Source organism: Narcine bancroftii, chromosome 14 (genome assembly GCF_036971445.1).
Source record: "Narcine bancroftii isolate sNarBan1 chromosome 14, sNarBan1.hap1, whole genome shotgun sequence".
NCBI classification, from domain to species: Eukaryota; Metazoa; Chordata; class Chondrichthyes; order Torpediniformes; family Narcinidae; genus Narcine; species Narcine bancroftii.
In genome coordinates this window covers 63766713-63785047 of record NC_091482.1, presented here as the reverse complement: position 1 = coordinate 63785047, position 18335 = coordinate 63766713, and the positions used below count along the sequence as shown (strand labels likewise).

Here is an 18335-nt window from a genome sequence, read left to right as displayed (position 1 = left end):
CGTTCAACCTATATGATACATTAAACCCATGTCATCACACAATGAAAATATACAAGAAATTTGTGTCTTCTGCTTTTACACACTGGGTCAGTTCATTTCGTCTTCTTCTCCTTCTGTCATTTTAGGGGGTGGAGGTCCACGGTAGGACTTCTCTGTTGTGTTCCATGTACGGTTCCCAAATTTGTTCGAATACAGTGATGCTATTTCTTAAATTATATGTTATTTTTTTCCAATGGAATACATTTATCCATTTCGATGTACCATTGTTGTATTCTCAGGCTATCTTCTAATTTCCAGGTTGACATTATACATTTTTTTTGCTACAGCTAAGGCTATCATAATAAATCTTTTTTGTGCTTCATCCCTTCATCAAGACTTGATGTCTTGAATCTTAATGAAGGGTTTTGAACCAAAACATCAATTCTTCCCCCTCCATCCCTCCAAAGATGCTGATCAGCTCACTGAGTTCCTCCAGCAATTATTTTTGTTCTAGATTCCAGCATCTGTAATTTCTTGTCTCCATTTCCCATCTGCAAATGGATCCCAGTATCTCCAGGTGAAGGGCTGGTGGTGATACAGTGGCTAAGTTAGCAAATTATTAATCTGTTTGACTGTTCTTGGTGTCCAGCTCGTCATTAACATTCTTTGAAGTCTGATGGATTTACCTGGTGTGGCCTGTAAGCCATTCCAGACCCAAGGTAATGTGGTTTTACACAGAAATGAATGGGCAATCCAAGTGAATAAATTAAACAAAATCAGCCACTGTGCCCAACCTTTTGTGCTTTCCTATATTCTTTTAATGTTCCTTTCTTACAAATAAACACCTCACTGCTTTGGAAATGATTTATGGACTGCTTCAACAATAGCCTGCCGTAGGAAATACTACTTACCAATTACAGACCACATTAACAAGCATCTAAACTCTCATTAAAATTTTAGAATTATATTAAATTTGTGCTTTTAAATTGGCACCAATGACCACAGGAAACCAGATATACATTGTGTTTTTATATATCTCTGAGTGTGTGTATGTTTTCTGACTGCAATTAGAAGCTCATGAGTCTCTGCTGCGACTTTTCCATTGTTTTCTTTCCAAAAGACCATAAGACATAAGAGCAGAACTGGGCCATTCAGCCCTTTGAGCCTTTCCTATAACAGAAATCTTTCCATTGGAAGGAATACTGTGGCTGTCCAAGTTTATTCAATTTCTGTTAATTGCTTCTGCTTTCCCCCAAAAATAAAATCATCTTTTTTGTTTATTACCTTTTTTACTTGAGGCCATAACCAAGTGTGCAGAGTTCCCTTCTGCCCACATCTCTTTGCAAACTATTCCAATTTCTAAAATGTCTGACCTTCCCACAATGAAGTACATCTTCCCACCAGCCCTGAGTATCTGTCTGCCCTTAAATTTTTCTCATTCTCTGTCTTAAAATTGGTGTCATCAGCAAATTTGAATATTGTTTCCTCCATTCCTAAATCCAAGTTCAAGTCAAGTTTATTGTCATCTGATTGCACAAGTACAACCTGACAAATCAGCGTTCTCTGGTCCGCAGTGTAAAGCACGCTTAACATAGGTACAGACAAACTGGGCGGCACGGTTGGTTAGTGCAACGTCAGCGATCGGGACTGGGGTTCGAATCCCGCACCGTCTGTAAGGAGTTGGTATGTTCTCCCCATGTCTGTGTGGGTTTTCCCTAGGGGTTCTGGTTTCTTCCCACCATTTGAAACGTACTGGGGGTTGTAGGTTAATTGGGTGTAGTTTGGGCAGCATGAACTCATGGGCCAAATGGAATCCTGTGGTGTATATCTAAATTTAAAATTTATAATTTAAAAAGTTATATGTAGGACAAGTATTCAGACAGTATATACAAATAAATAAATAATTGTTGTTTCATGAATATTATTTTGTGTATAAATAGAACCCCAGCAATAATGGCTTTCTACAGCCACCATTGATCATTTTTAGCAGACCATCAAAGTATTATGCTGACCTCTGCTCCTGTCCTTCAGATTATCTCCCAACCATATAACTCATTCCAGTGATTATTACCTTGTGGTATGGTAGTTAGTCCAGCTGTTTTGAAACTCCAGGGAACCAGGTCCTGATCCTGACCTCAGTATTGCCTACATGAAATGTTCATGTTAACCCTATGTTTGTGTGGTTTTCGATCAGGTGTGGATTCCTCACACACTCCGATTACATGCTGGTAGCTCAGTTGGACACTGTAAGGTATCGTCCCATACGTGGCAAAAGAATAATAGAGGAGCTGAGGAATAAGTTCCAGGGATACATGGGAGTAAAGAGGAAAAGAATGGGGCCCAATGAAACTGTTCTGATGGGAGTTGGCAGTGGACCCAATGAAATATAAATCAGTATAAGCCAATACTTTTATAATACTTGTTCAAAAGCCTATACACATCACAATGCTTTTTTTTTCTGTGTCTCTGTTATCCCTTTCAATTAATTCTAGCAAATTGATCAACCAAGGGCTGCTTTTGAAATGTTCTATGACTGCTTAAATATAAAAAAAGAAACTGCAGATGTTCGAAATCTGAAGTAAAAAGAGAAAGTTATTGGGCGGTCCAAAGCTCTGGAAAACTCCAGCTAAAGTTCTCTGTTCTACCTCTCTGCTCCTGTTTCTTCCTTGCTCCTTCACTCTCCCCTTTCAGGATCTCACTAAATGCTTCTTCCTTGATTGTGATTGGTGACTAAAAGTTAAGTGGCTTAGTGTCAAATTTTTTTGACAATCCTCCTGCAAATGTGTTTCTGCATGAAGAGTGCTATGTAAATCAGTTTTTGTTGAAATAATAGTGCAAATATGTTGGGTTAGAATTGAAACATCAATCTCAGTCAAGAATTGGTTGGCTTGGAATTAACGAGTGAATCCCACTTCATATACATGGGTGGAGACCAATTTCTATCCATTAAATATATGGTTGATTGTCATTGGGTGGAATGTAGGCAATGTTAGAGAGCTCAGGGATAATTATAATCTGATTAATCTGTTTGACATCATCAAAATGCTCTAGCAAATTTCTCTGGTAATAAAGGCTATTAATGTGGGAATGCATTAAACATTCTTGTAAAAGATTTGTTGAGTGCTTGCTTTTTGCAATCCTGATTTCTTGGTTATAATTTCTCTGGTTTTCCTTTGTGAAGACATCCCCAATGATCCAAAACCCTAAGAAGTCAGGGAATAAGGAAGATGATCTGAGGTAACAGTCATGAAAAAGTTTAAAAGTTGGGTTGTTTCCTTCAGAAATTCACAGTGACGTTTCAGGGCTCGAGGGCTTGGCTAATAAAGTGAGACTGGACAAGCTGGCGCTTTTTTGTCCTAGAGAATAGGAGGCTGGTGAGTGGTGTTATGCCAACAACCTTGCACTCAATGTTAGCAAGACCAAGGAGATGATTGTGGACCTCAGGAGGAATTCAGGAGAACACAAACCAGTCCTCATGGAGGGCTCATCAGTGGAGAAGGTCAAGAAGTTAAAATTCCTAGGTGTCAACATCTTTGAGGACCTGTCCTGGAGCCTCCACGTTGAAGCATGGTAACTTGGTATATCACCGAAGACTCTTGAAAACTTATAAAGGCATATCATGAAGATCATTCTGGCTGGTACGGAAGTACCAACACTCAGGACAATAAAAATGCTCCAGAGGGTTGTTAACTCGGCCTGCAACATCACAGGCACCAGACTTCACTCTGTCGAAGACATCTACAAAAGCCAGTGTCTTAAGAAAGCAGCCTCTGTCCTCTAGGACCCTCACTGTGCAGGCCACGTCCTCTTCTCTCTGATACCATCGGGTGCCTGAAGACGAGCACTCAGCAGCACAAGGACAACTTCTTCCCCTCTGCCATTAGATTCCTGAATAAACAATGAATCACTGCCTCACTTTGAATTATTCTTGCACTATTTTATTTACTTTGTAAGGTGGTTTATATAAATGATTGCCGCAAAACAACTAATTTAGTGACTTGCTCATGACAATAAATTCTGATTCTGGTGGGTGATCATATCGAGATAGACAAAATCATGACAGGAGTGGATAAAGTGAATGGTCACTCTTTATCCCAGAGTCGGTAAATGAAACAGGCTGCAAGAAGAAGTGATGGAGATGGGTTCAATACAAGGTTTAGAAGACAGTTGGACAGCCACATAAATAGAAGAGGCTTTGAGGGATATGGGTTAAATGCAGGCAAATGAGACCAGCTCAGATTGGCTATTTGATCGGAATAGATGAGTTGGGCAGAAGGGCCTGTTTCCAACTCTAAATCTGAAGCTATCATTAGCGAAACTTCAAGTTGATGAAGGGCACCTGTCAAAATCCATTTGGTTGTTCCTCAATGCAAAGCAGAAAATATCAGTGGACATTCGTTAAAAGTAAATTAAATTTTTCAATGTTATTAATGTTAGGGGATTTAAATCAAATCATTGTGTTGCACTTTCCCTTTGAAGCTCCATCCAGGGTGCTGACGTGACAAAATAATGATTGCATCAAGAGCTTCTTCCCCTCAGCCATCTGAATGGACAATGAAACATGCACTGCCTCATGTTCTCTTCTTTTGCACTAGTCTATCTTTTAAATGTAATTTAGAGCAATATTTGCACCTGTGACGCTGCCACCAATCAACAAATTTCATGACATGTTCGTGACAATTAATTCTGATTCCAATTCTGGCAGTGAGGCTCTCTCTTGGTGGAGGCAAATTTGTGTTATGAATACAATTTGCAGGTTGTGGATAATTATTAATGGCAGGAGAATAGTTAAGCCCAGGGGACGTGTAATAGACCTGACAAATCCTTTGTTTTCTACACGTAGTGTAATAAAGTCATTTAATTAAAAATAATGGCAATAAGAATTCAAGCGACAAGAATTTGTTGTCTTGAAGTTATTCCCCAATCAGTGGTGGTACACAAGCTGTCTGGTCACCTCAACACACTCTGCTCTGGCTCTGAAAATGACTTTATGGAAATATATTTAAGAATTTAAGATTCCAATCTAATGACATTACTCTGTAATGTCAATCACAAAGAAGACCTGCCAGTGGCTAAACTTTGTGAGATGTCTGAGGCGGTTTGGTATGTCACTGAAGACTCTTGTAAACTTCTACAGGTGGACCATGGAGAGCATTCTGGCTGGTTTCATAACTGCCTGGTTTGGAGGCGCCAACTCTCAGGACAAGAATAAACTCCAGAGGGTTGTTAACTCAGCCTGCGACATCATAGGCACCAGACTTCACTCCATCGAGGACATCTACATGAGGCGGTGTCTTAAAAAAAGTAGCCTCTATCCTCGAAGACCCCCACCACCCAGTTTATGCCCTCTTCACTCTGCTACCATCAAGGAAAATGTGAGCCTTGATTGATTTTTTATGCTTATCACTCGGCCAGGCTGCTCCAACACTCAGTCATGATCTTGAGCACCATGTTGAACAGGGGCAGCACCAGCTTCAGGTTCCTCTCCAAGTCACACAATCCCAAATTGGTTATATCTCACCATACCTTCATTGCTGTTGTAAACCAGGAAATCCCCTGGCAACGTCTCTGTGCAATCACGTTCACTGGATGGACTGAAGCAATCCAAGGATGTGGCGCACCAGCACCTTCTCAGTAATTCAGCAACAAAAGCGTGACGCCCACATCCCGTAAGTAAAGAAATGAAAACATGGTCTCGAGAACACAGCTTTAAACATGGAACCTTTGACAAAAATAATGGTACATTTTAAAAGAGAAAACATTCCAGGGTCCCAGCATTACAGAACCACGCCAGGTCCAATAAGCCATTCGGGGAGAAGGAATGAGAGTACCGTAAATAACTATGTGGAGATGCAACTGTTTTGAAATTCATCCATAGTGTCTTGGAAACACTTCAACAATGCACTGCCAAATTCCTTTATATTTAATGCTTGGAATATTAAGTTTCAAGTTCTTGGTCTTTTTCCAAAATATGTTGGACCCAAATTACTGGCAACTAAATGTGATTAACAATGGGTTTACTTGTCAGAGAAACTATAAACATAGAGAAGGATCTTCGAATAATGATCTTCAGAATATGACCTTATAGCTTGACATTTCCAAAAGATGCTGAATATTTGGCTGCATTGATTTAGTTTAGAAAGGAAGGTCCTAAGGGAAAGGGTGGGGCTTGAGTTACATGCTGGTATATTATTACCCTGTATGTTTAATCAAGTCCAGGCCAGGATGATGGGATACTAATTTCCTCTGTCCACGAGGTGCACAGTCCCCCATAAAATGAACTTGAGTAGGTTCACCCCTGTTCTTAATGGGCATGTAGATTTAATTTAACTCTGATTTAAAATGGATAGGCCACAAATTAGACCAGTGGTTCTCAACCTTTATCTTTCCACTCACATAACACCTAAGTAATCCCTTACTAACCACAGACCACCTGTGCCATAGGTGTCTGTGGTTAGTAAGGGACCACTTAAGGCAGTATGTGAGTGGGAAAAAAAAAAGGTTGAGAACCACTGAGTTAGATGATAAGACATAGAACAGAAGAAATAGGCTATTCAGCCCATCGAGTCTGCCCCGCAATTTAATCATGAGCTGACCCAGGTTCCTACTTCGTCCCACTGAATGGCCATCTCCCCATAACCCAGTGGCTCGCAACTATTTTTTTCCACTCACCACTTTAAGTAATCCCTTTCTAACCTCAGAGCCCCTAAGGTATCCTGTGCCATAGGTGCTTTGTGGTTATTAAGGGATTACTTAAGGTGTTATGTGAGTGGGGAAAAACAGTTGAGACCACTGCCATAAATTTTGATGCCCTGGCAAGAACATATCAACCTTTTCCTTAAATACAACTCGTCCAGCTTATGCAATGGAAAAACAAGTGTCACATGGGGGAGTGGGATTTGCTTTGTAGAAGGGTTGAGGCACATCGTTGGAGCTAATCATTCGTAACTCAGTGGGTAGCTCTCTTGTCAGAGACAGAAACTCACGTCTTCAAATCCTTCTCTAGAGGTAAAACTACAAAAAGTTCCATTACATCATCGAGGTGGACAACCCACATGTAGGTGATGTCTTGTTGATGAGGCAATAAACCAAGGCCCTATATGTTCACCAGCTGGACACAAAAACTCCCCAGACAATATTTCAAAAGAAGATCAGGAGAATTCTGCTTCGGGTATTTGTCAATATTTAACTTTCATTCTTCATAACTAAAACCATTTATTAACTCCTTATCTTATAAATGTTTGTGAGTGCTTGCTATGTGCAAACTGACTAACAGTTTAATACACTGGGACAGTGGTAAAGTACTTCACTGACCATAATGCACTTTGGAATGAATTAAAAGAGGACAATAAACTATGGTCTCTTTATTCTCCATTTAGGCAGAATTAGGTAAGAATTTTGGTGTATTTATACATTGCACTCGAGATGGCAGAGGTCGACAGCATCGAGTCCACGCTGCTGAAGATTCAGCTGCGCTGGGTGGGTCACGTCTCCAGAATGGAGGACCATCGCCTTCCCAAGATCGTGTTATATGGCGAGCTCTCCACTGGCCACCGTGACAGAGGTGCACCAAAGAAAAGGTACAAGGACTGCCTAAAGAAAGCTCTTGGTGCCTGCCACATTGACCACCGCCAGTGGGCTGATATCGCCTCAAACCGTGCATCTTGGCGCCTTACAGTTTGGCGGGCAGCAACCTCCTTTGAAGAAGACTGCAGAGCCCACCTCACTGACAAAAGGCAAAGGAGGAAAAACCCAACACCCAACCCCAACCAACCAATTTTCCCCTGCAACCGCTGCAACCGTGTCTGCCTGTCCCGCATCGGACTTGTCAGCCACAAACAAGCCTGCAGCTGACATGGACATTTACCCCCTCCATAAATCTTCGTCCACGAAGCCAAGCCAAAGACAATGTACCGTAAACCCGTTATCCAGAATTCAAGCAACTGCCAAAAAAATTGCAAAAAATCCATCCATCCATGGCCCATCCCTTCGCAAGCAAAGATGAACACGGTGCCTTGTAGCTTTTCAGCTTTAGGCACCATGTGCCAGGGCAAGGACTTGGAGGCAAGTGCTTGCCTAGGACAAACGCCTCCCTCTGAGTCCAACGCCACTGAGCCTGGTGGAGTGCGAGGCACGACAGCCAAAGTGACGCAAGATTGCCCCACAGTGGTCTGTTGCAAGACCGTGCTCGCTGGCCGTTGTCCTTACGGATCCTTCGGCCACCGAATTTGCTGACGCAGACCGCTAGGAAAACTGTTTCCCATGTTCTGTCACTGCAGCCAGCCCCTGCTGCCAGACTGACGTGTGCTATTTGCCCATATCTGGGGCCCTTTCGAGGTACCGACGGCTGGGCGAGCCAAGCCCGGGGATTTGAAATCAGAGTTACCTTCTCCTCGCCTTTGCCTGAAGAGGCAAAACCTGCAAGGCAGCAGATGGAAAATAAATAGGTAAAAAATACATGTTTAAAATTGATGCGCCTCACTGTTAGTTCGCCAATCTATGTAACAGGCAATGTGAAGCAACCAGAAAATTCACTTCTCCAGCATCTACCAATCCCTATAGATGTCAGATACAGGGGGTTTTACTTTCTATGACAATTAAGTTATTATCATAATAATTATTGGGCTTTGGTAGAACGACACCTACCACACATGGTAAGGGTTTAGTCTTCTTACCTAAAAAAGGATATTGCTATCACAGAGGGAGTGCAGGAAATGTTTACTCGATTGGATGCAGGTTTGTTGTATGAGGAGGGATGGCGGAGACCAGACCAGCTTTGCCTCGGGTTCGGAAAATGAGAGCTTAGAGAGTGTGAGATGTTTCTCTGGCAGAAGAGTTTGAAACCAAGGAACCCAGTCTCAGAGTAAAGGATAACTTATTTAGGACTGAGAAGAGGGCTTTGGAATTCTTTAATCGGGGCTAAACGTAGATCAATATTTCTGAATATCAAAGGAATCAAGGGATGGTGTTGAGGTAGAAAATCAGTCATAATCTTGAATGAATGGCAGAGCTCAAAGGGATAAATGACCTACTGCTGATCTTAATACAGTGAAACCTCAATTTTACACACCCCAATTTAACACAAATTTGGATGGGTCATTAGACTCCAGTGTTGGGCTTCTGGGCAGGTGCGGGGATAACAGGCTACCAGCAGGAGTGGGGGGGTCAAGCCCCCTGGCAGGAGTGGGGATGTCAGGGTCCCGGCAGCGATTTTTTGAAACCCCGATTTAGCATGACCCTGCTGTTCTCACGATGAAATTTTATGGACCCCAACAATCGCATTATAACGTGGCCACACTGTATACTTATGGACATGGTTGAGTCTATGGGGTTACTGACGGTTACATTGCCATGGGATTTTTGGTGACCAATCATACAAAATGGAGGACGTAACAGTTCCAGATCTGACTCACCTCGAGACTCTCAGAGTTTGAAGCATTTATAGGTGTGTGTTTTAATTACAGGAAGCCTTGTATTTCCCATAGTTTGAATTGGTTTTGGCAATTATTCCAATCACTGATAGTAGCTGAGGGGCTTCTGCGAAGTATTGCTCTCTGTAGAAGGGCCGAGGTTAGCGCCAGTGCTGTTTGCTGTCTTCCCCCCTGCAGGCCTGCTCTGCTCATGTGATCTGACGTAAACTTCAACTTTAATAAATTGTTCTTCTTCCAGCATATGCTCAAAACTTTTCATGAAATCTGTGTTCTTACGGATTACTACACAGTAATTACTGCTTGCCGGACCATCTGGCCTTAATAAACCCATTTAATGCATGTTCTGTAACTTGTGTAGTTGAACATTTTAAAATGTGTATTTTTTTAACTGTTTTAATCGTGTGCATGCAAATTTCATTTAAAAATCCCTGATATAACTAGCAAATTCTTTAATATAATTGGGTACTTAGCCAATACTAATGATACCTTTGTTACTGGGCTTCAGAGCTCCTCTAGAACAGCGAAAGAATTTGGGGCATCCATCGGGGGTGTCAGAGTTTAGGAGACGAGTGAGGACGACAGAGCTTTTGTTGGATCTGAGATTCAGTCGGTCAGCACGTGGCATTCATTTCAAGAGAAATGGAATATAAAAGCAAGGATGTGATTTATAGGGCACTGATGAGGCGTCACTTGGAGAATTGTGAGCAACTTTGGGCTCCTCATGTAAGAAAGGATGTGTTAACATTAGAGAGGGTTCAGAGAAGGTTCTCAAGAATGATTCCAAGAATGAAAGGATGATCATGACAGCTCTTAGTGTGTATTCATTAGAATTTAAGAGAATGAGGGGGGATCTCATTGAAACATTTAATACGATCATTCCCCAGAGGCTGGTGGAGAAGCTGTCCTTGCTGGACTCAATACTCATCTCTGTAATTAGATCCTGGACTTCCTAACAGAAAGACTACAGTCTGTCTGGGTCGATAGGAGAATGTCAAGCACTGTCGCACTGAGCACTGGCTGTGTGCCCAGCCCACTCCTGTTCCTGTTCACGCTACTGCATCGCCAGCTCCAGCTCAACAGTTCATCAGTTTTGCAGATGACACAACAGTCATTGGGCCTCATGAGCTGCACCACAGAGAAGAGGTGGAACTTCACGTGCGAGAAGAACAAGCTGAGTCTCAAGGTGAACAAGGCGAAGGAAGGTTGATCGTGGACTTCAGGAGGACCAGGAATGACTACCCACATCAATAACTCTATAGAAGAGAGAGTGAAGAGCACCAAGTTCCTTGGAGTTCACTTAACTAATGGACACTCAACATCCCCTCACTTGTCAGGAAGGCACAACCGCAACCGCATGAAGTCAACCTTCTACAGGAACTCTATTGAGAGTGTCCTGGCCGGCTGCATCACAGTGTGGTACGGATGCTGCAGAGAAACGAATCAGAAATCAATCCCCAGGAGTGGCAGAGAGGATCACTGGAGTGTCCCTCTCCCTCCATCGATGTCTGAAGAGGGTGTGCAAAATCATTGAGGACCCCTTCCACCCTGCACACAGCATCTTTCAGCTGCTGCCAATGGGTAAGAGATACAGGGGTATCAGAGCCAGCGCCACCAGGCTGAGGAACAGCTTCTTCCCACGGGGAGTGAGAAAGCTGAATGATCAAAGGAATGACTCACACTAACCATCCGAATATCTTATTTGTATAAAAGAGTATTTATCTATCTATCTATCTATCTATCTATCTATCTATCTATCTATTTATTCTGTTAATACATGTCTGTATGTGTGTTATGTCTGGTTGTGTGTCTGCATGTTTTGAACCAAGGACCGGAGGACACTGTTTTGTCATGTTGTATTTGTACAATCAGATGACAATAAACTTGACTTGACATTTTGAATGTCGAAAGGCATGGATAGTGTGGATGTAGACAGGTGCTTTCCCATGGTGGGAGAGTCTAGGACAAGAAGGCAAACTTCAGGACTGAAGGAATTCACTTAGAATTTATTCAGCCGGAGTGTAGTAAATCTATGGACTGGGTTAATTTAAGGCAGAGATTGATCGGTTCTTGATTGGACAGGGCATCAATGGTTATGGGAAGAAGGCTAGGTGGGGGCTGACGTGATGGGCTAAATAGCCTATTTCTGCTCCTATAATCTTATGGTCATATGGTCTTTAGAACAAAATCTGGGAGAGAGAAGAAAAGAATAACAGAATAAAAAGCAAATCATAGAATAAAAAGCAACTTACTTTCCAGGCACCCAATCCATCTGCTGTGTTGTCTTGGAAGTCCCAATGAGCCTCCCACAGAATCACTGCATTGGATAAATATGGAGCTGGGGTTGGGACAAAAGGTGCTCAAAGTCTCCTGTCAAATTTTTTGAAGTGGCTTGAAATAAGTATCATTGTATTTCACTCCCGAAAAAAAAAAACAATTTTCAGTTGAAGAAATAACATGGAATTGAATGTTCCAGCAGCCATCTATCCTCAGTTTAGCGAGACTTGAACCTCCCTGAGACTTCCCATGCACTCATAGCCACCCATTTCAGACATTTTTTGACAGTCAGGACCCTCCAATGTCAATCAATTTCCTCAAAAAAATGTCACGAGCAATATAACAGCTGTGCTACTTGAACCTTCTGCTCCTGCAGCTGAGCCTAAGGTCTTCCCTATTTTTAACCATACTGTACATTGCCAGCTCACTCCACATAGTCACTGATTTTATAAAAAAATGATAGTTCCTGGAACTTGAAAGACGCTATACAAGTTAGGATGAATCTAGGTTTGTTCTCTGGATCTGTTGAACAAATGGAACTCAACCATGGAAATAGTGAAGAGCTTTAATTTCCTTTGGGAAGGTGTGTGAATGGGATGTCATTTGAAATGTGAGTACTTCCTACACCAAGGTTAAAACGACAATAATTAAATGTCTTTATAGTTTCTTTCTTCACATGTTCCCAAACTTTTGACCTCATGGGTAAGTTTGACCGGAACTATATATCTTAATATCATGGACGGCTGGTAAAGAAATAGCGTCTCACTCCAACATAGTTCAAAGAGAAACTATCCAAAGATTAACTAATGAGAGTCTGTGTTTATTTTATCACCTCCCTGGAAATAATGTCCCATTATTAGACCGTCAAGTTAAGGCTCAGTTTGACCTGACAATAAATCATTGGTAAATGAAACCATCCTATTTTGATTCATGGAGACAACTTGTTTTCAGTCGCTTGCCATTGTTCAATCTCTCCTTTCTGCACAAGTCTTCACGAAAGGAACCACAAATAATGGTGCTGCTATTAATCCTGGCAGGAGGGCAGGGAAGGGAAGGATTTGGTTTAGATGGCTAAAAATATGCTTAAATGTGATTCCAAGCCAAAAAGAAAAGGATGGCATATCTTTCAAGAAAAAAATAGTGAAAACAATCTGTCCCACTTATCAGGTGAAGGATGGCCATTACTGCTGAACACTGTGGGTGGTTAATCTGGTTGAAATAACATTCCCCTCCCAGCATAGTATTCTCCTTCACTTACAAGTCACACAAGAAATAAACTCTATTTGGACAACTCATTTGTAACAAAACAAACATTAATTTGCTCTCATGTTTCCAAGCAAGAGATGGCCTTCTCTGGGAGTATTTCAGAGAATTCTGGCTGCTTCTCCAACCTTGACACAAACCATCGATAGACAACAAACACGTGAACTTGCAGCCAGCGCAGCCTACAGCGTGCCTCATTATTTTAAATCCAACACCTTAAGGGGATCAGGGAAGGAATCCATGGGAATTTCCTCGCTGGCGTTCCCACAGCTCCTTCACAGAAATGTTCCTTCCATGGCAGAATGACGGGTAAAGTATAATGTCATCAAGTCAAGCTTTTAAGTTACAGATTTTTTTTCAGTAACTAGGAATTTTTTTTAATGAACAAATCCGTGTCTAAAATAAATCAGTGACATTTTAAACTAAACTATTGTTTTATGGTTAGACCATTAAAAGCACACCTTTATCCCAAAATCCTGAATAGAATAGGAGTACATGGTTAGCTCATGCTGTTTTAGCACCAGAGATTGGCATGGGGGTTCAAATCCAGCACTGTTTGTAAGGAGTTTGTACAATCTCTCTGTGTCTACGTAGGTTTCCTCCGGGTGCTCCAGTTTCCTCCAACCTTTCAAAAGATGTACCAGGCAGTGTAGGTTAATTGGGTGTAATTGGGCCGCACGGGCTCGTGGGCCAAAAGGGCTTATTCAGTTACTGTGCTGTATGTCTAAATTTAATTCTTAAAAAATGTAATTAAAAATAAGTAGATTGGGTCTCTGTGGCCCAGCATAGGATAAATGAGTATCAATAACAAAATAAATGAAATTCACGAGCCTTGATGGGATAGCTGAGGGAAGGTTGTGTCCCTGGCCTAGAGCCTCAGGGAAAAGCATCAACTTGACTGAGATACTGATCAATATCTTCACTTGATTCTACTTCCTTGAAATTCTCCACTTCAGAAGCAACCATAAAACCACAAGATATAGGAGCAGAAGTAGGCCATTTGGCCCATCGAGTCCACTCTGCCATTCTCTCATGAGTTGATCCATTCTCCCATGGAGCCCCACACCCCTGCCTTCTCTCCATAACCTTTGATACTGACTATTCAGATACCTATCAATCTCTGCCTTAAATACACTCAATGACTTGACCTCCACTATGGGATTGAGTCTATTCAAGCTGAAATCAGTAGATTTTTGATACAAGAAAATCAAACAAGATGAGTACTGAGAAACAATTAAAAACTTTGGTTTGCCTGTTATCTCAGCAAGTTAACCTCTACATAATACAACTGGTAGAGCAAGAATTAAAACAAAGGTGTAGGCTGTAGCATTACATTAAAACAAAAGCACCAGATATAAGGTCCCTTAAGACAGTGTTAAAAAAGTATAGTTAAACATTACAAGCATCATCTTTCACTAAAGGGAGGTCCATTCAAGAGTCCGATAACAGCAGAAAAGAAACTGTCCTTGAATCTGGTGGTTCATGTTTTCAAACTCGTGTGCCTTCTGTCCCACAGAAGTGGGCAGAAGAGGGTGTGATCGGAGGGGATGGGTCCTTTAATATGTTGGCTGCTTGCCTGAGGTAGCGAGAGGTGATGGTGGAGTTGATGAAGGGAGGGATGGTTTGTGCTGTGGCCTGAGTTGCGTTTGCAACTCTGTGCAGTTTCATTCAGACTTTGGGCAAATCTGTTACCGCACAGGACAGGAGCAGGCTACTGAGGGTTGTAAAGTCGGCCACCGTCACCATGGGCATTGGAATTCACGCCATTAACGATGTCTTTAAGAGGCAGTGCCTCAAGAAAGTAGCTTCTATCATCAAGGACCCTCATCGACCCATGCTCTTTTCACACTGCTACCATCAGCCTGAGGACATGCACTCAGCATTACAAAAACAGCTTCTTCCCCTCCACCACCGGATTCCTGAACAGACAATGGACACTAGTTCAGTTTTTTCTTTTTCTCCACTGATTAATAACTTTTTTAAATCTTGTATTTACAGAGTTGTAATTTATATTCATTTTTGCACCTTGTTCTGCACAATTCTGCTGCCACTAAAAAGCAAATTTCGAGGCACATAATTCTAATTCTGACCAAACTCTAATGCATCTTGTCAGGATACATTCTATGGTGGATCTATAAAAATTGGTGAGGGACTCTGGAGACAAGCCTCCAGGAGGAAGAGAAGCAGCATTGAGGAACAGAAATAAAGCACAATGGAAGAAATTGTGTGTACAGAAAATTAAACCAAGAAAGGAAGCAAAATATGTTCTGAATATGCACATTAATATGGCCAGTTCAACCAGAGTTTAATACTTGTGAAAGTGACATCAAGGCAAAAGAAGTTGTGGGGGGGGGGGGGGCAGGAAAAGGGTAAGGAAGAAAGGGAACAAGAGAATAAAAAAGTGAGAGAAAAAGATAATTAATACAAAGACAGGAGGGGAAAAGAGAGAAAAAAGAAATAAAGAGAGAAGAAGAAATCTGAGAGAATAATTATGTTGAGCTCTGTTCAATAAAGTAACCCTTAAAGGTTGGGGGAGGAGGAATTGGTTTTATGGGTCTGTACAGCTTAATGACTCGGTGAGATCAATGGCATAAGATAGTGTGCAGCTACATTCGGAGTGCTAAAACCTAGAAATGTAGAACATTACAGCACAGTGAAGGCCCTTCGGCCCTCGATCTAATGCTGACCTGTATATTGCTACCAAAAAATTCTAAACCTTTCCTACCAAGTAACCCTCTATTTTTCTTTCATCCATGTGCCTGTCTAAGAGTCTCTCAAATGCCTCTAATGTTTCATCCTCCACCACCACCCCTGGCAAGCCATTCCAGGCATCCACAACTCTCTGTGTAAAAAACTTATCTCTGATGTCTTCTTCAAACTTTCATCCGTTCACATTGTACATTTGTTCCCTGGTGTTTGCAATTCCCTGGGGAAAAGGTGCTGGATATCCACCTTATCTATGCCTCTCAGAATCTTGTAGACATCTATTAAATCTCCTCTCACCCTTCTTCACTCCAAAGAGAAAAGTTCCAACTCTACTAACCTTGCCTCATAAGACATTTTCCAATCCAGGCAAATCCTGGTAAATCTCCTGCACCCTCTCCATAGCTTCCACATCCTTGAGGATAATGAGGTGACCAGAACTGAACTGTGGTCTCACCAGAGATTTGTAGAGTTGCCACATGACTCTTGAACTCAATCCCTTGACTAATGAAGCCCAGCATCCCATCCTTCTTAACTAGCCTATCAAACTGCATGGCAATCTTGAGAGATGCCTAGATTTGGACCCCAAGGTCCCTCTGTTCATCCACATTGTTAAGTATCTGACCATTATCTCTGTACTCAGCCTTCTGGTTTGACCTTCCAAAGTGCATCACCATGGGCATTAAGGACGTCTTGAAGAGGCAGTGCCTCAAGAAAGTAGCTTCTATCATCAAGGACCCTCATCAACCCATGCTCTTTTCACACTGCTACCATCAGCAAGAATGTACAGGAGCCTGAGGACACACACTCAGCGTTACAAAAACAGCTTCTTTTATCCAGATTGACACTTTTCTGCCCAACACTACATCCTGTTTATATCCTTTTGTAACGTATGACAACCTTCAGCTCCATCCACAACTCCTCCAACCTTCGTATCAATCGCGAAATACTTGAATACTTGCTTTTGTACTAACTAGCAAGTGTGACTAGAGTGGCATGGTGCTGGTCAATGAAAGACTCATTTGTTTAAGTTCAGTCACATATGGAGTCTTAGAGAGACATACATCACAGAAATGTCCATCTATACCAATCTTTAGCCCCAATATTTGTGCTACACCTCAGAACTGATTCACAATTCAAAATTACAATGGAGGACCTGGAAATATTCAGCTGGTCGGGCAGCATCTCTGAGGGGTGGGGAAAAAAAAAGAATGTTTCGTGCCATAAACTCTTTGTCGGAACACAGCAAGTCAATCTGTGGTTAGTTTACAGATAAATATTAGCCAAAACACCCCTTGCCTTCTCAAGATCATCCTGTGGAATTACAATGAAGATTTTGTGCTCGGATCCAAAACTGTACTCTCAAGACAATGTACTCACCCAGGCCCTTGCTGCTGGGCCCTCCCTCCCTTCCCACCTATCACCTCCTACCATTGTATCCTCGCCTCCCCCCTTACCTTTCTGTTCAGATGCCTGCCGACATTTTTCCATTCCTCCATGAAGGGATCAAGTCTGAAACGTCCGTTTTTACCTTTGCTTTACAGACAGACCCTGGCTTATGATGTTCCGATTTACGCTATTTTGAAGTTACACTGATCAGAATCCGTTTTGAATAAAGGTAGGTCGAGGTCTACTCGTATCATCGTGGTTTCTTTTCCCTCTGAAGGAAATGTTTCCGTCTTATCAGCGCGTGCAGATCACTTCCTCCTTCTGGGAACCCGAGGTCCCCGCTTCTGCTGGTTCCAAACTCTCGACACCCCGACCGACCTGTGTCTGAATGTTCTATTCATTTAATAATTGTTTCTACACTTGCATCAAAATTGGGTCTTTTGGTGTGACTCTTGTTATTTACATTGTTTAACTTTTTTGCCTGAAGAATATTAACTCTATTTCAATGATTTTTTTTGTGGCTTATTCCAGGAATGCATGATAAGACTCACACATTATGTTTATTTTTAATCTGTATAGATAGATCCCAACTTACGACAGAAGTCCCGGAACTGTAAGTTGGGATCTACCTGTATAAAGGACACTTTGACCTGCTGTTTTTACTTCAACCACAGTATCTGCAGATTTTGTGTTTTACAGTGAATGGGTTAATACCATCTGTAAAATCAGCAGATCCTGTTTATCTGTTAAACCTGCTCAACCATTCCAGTGAAAATTGGATGCAGGTGGGGCAAGAGGAGACAGCACCTGAATTATTGCCTTGGTCTAATCTGTGAAAAGCTGCAGCCACGACAAAATCCAGACAAATATTATCTTAATATTCAGAATGTGACCTTGTTGAACAGGAAATCTGACACACATTTAATGTTAGACCCTCAGGTTTTTGAGGAAATGATGATTGTATTTCTAAGCTCAATGAGATTTCTCACATCTGAAGTAATCCACATGACAAAACCTGTCCTGGACATTGAGCTCGCAAAGCACCCAACTCTTCTCAGGGAATTTCTTGAAGGGTAAAGTATTTGGAATAGATTCCAGCTCTCGAAGAAGGCCAAGGGTGACCTGGATATTTTACCACAGCCATCCTGCAGTGGCTTCAGAAATAACTGTGAACTGGGTTTTGGGATGGTTCGAGAAAGAGGAGGTGGATGTAAATTAACCCTCACACGTGGCGAAGGTATCGAAAAAATGTTACCACATAGAGATCCTGGAGGTGCGTAGCTCTGCTCAGTAAAT

General features: G+C 41.9%; 1 long non-coding RNA gene across 2 annotated transcripts in view; it reads left to right on the top strand.

The window, feature by feature from the left end:
- Positions 1 to 18335, top strand: part of LOC138749386 (uncharacterized) — a 122743-nt gene that overhangs the window by 31375 nt on the left and 73033 nt on the right. For both annotated transcript variants that reach the window (XR_011348602.1, XR_011348601.1), the window contains exon 2: positions 17195 to 17268. This is a non-coding gene — a long non-coding RNA (uncharacterized lncRNA). The remainder of the gene's footprint in view (positions 1 to 17194; positions 17269 to 18335) is intronic.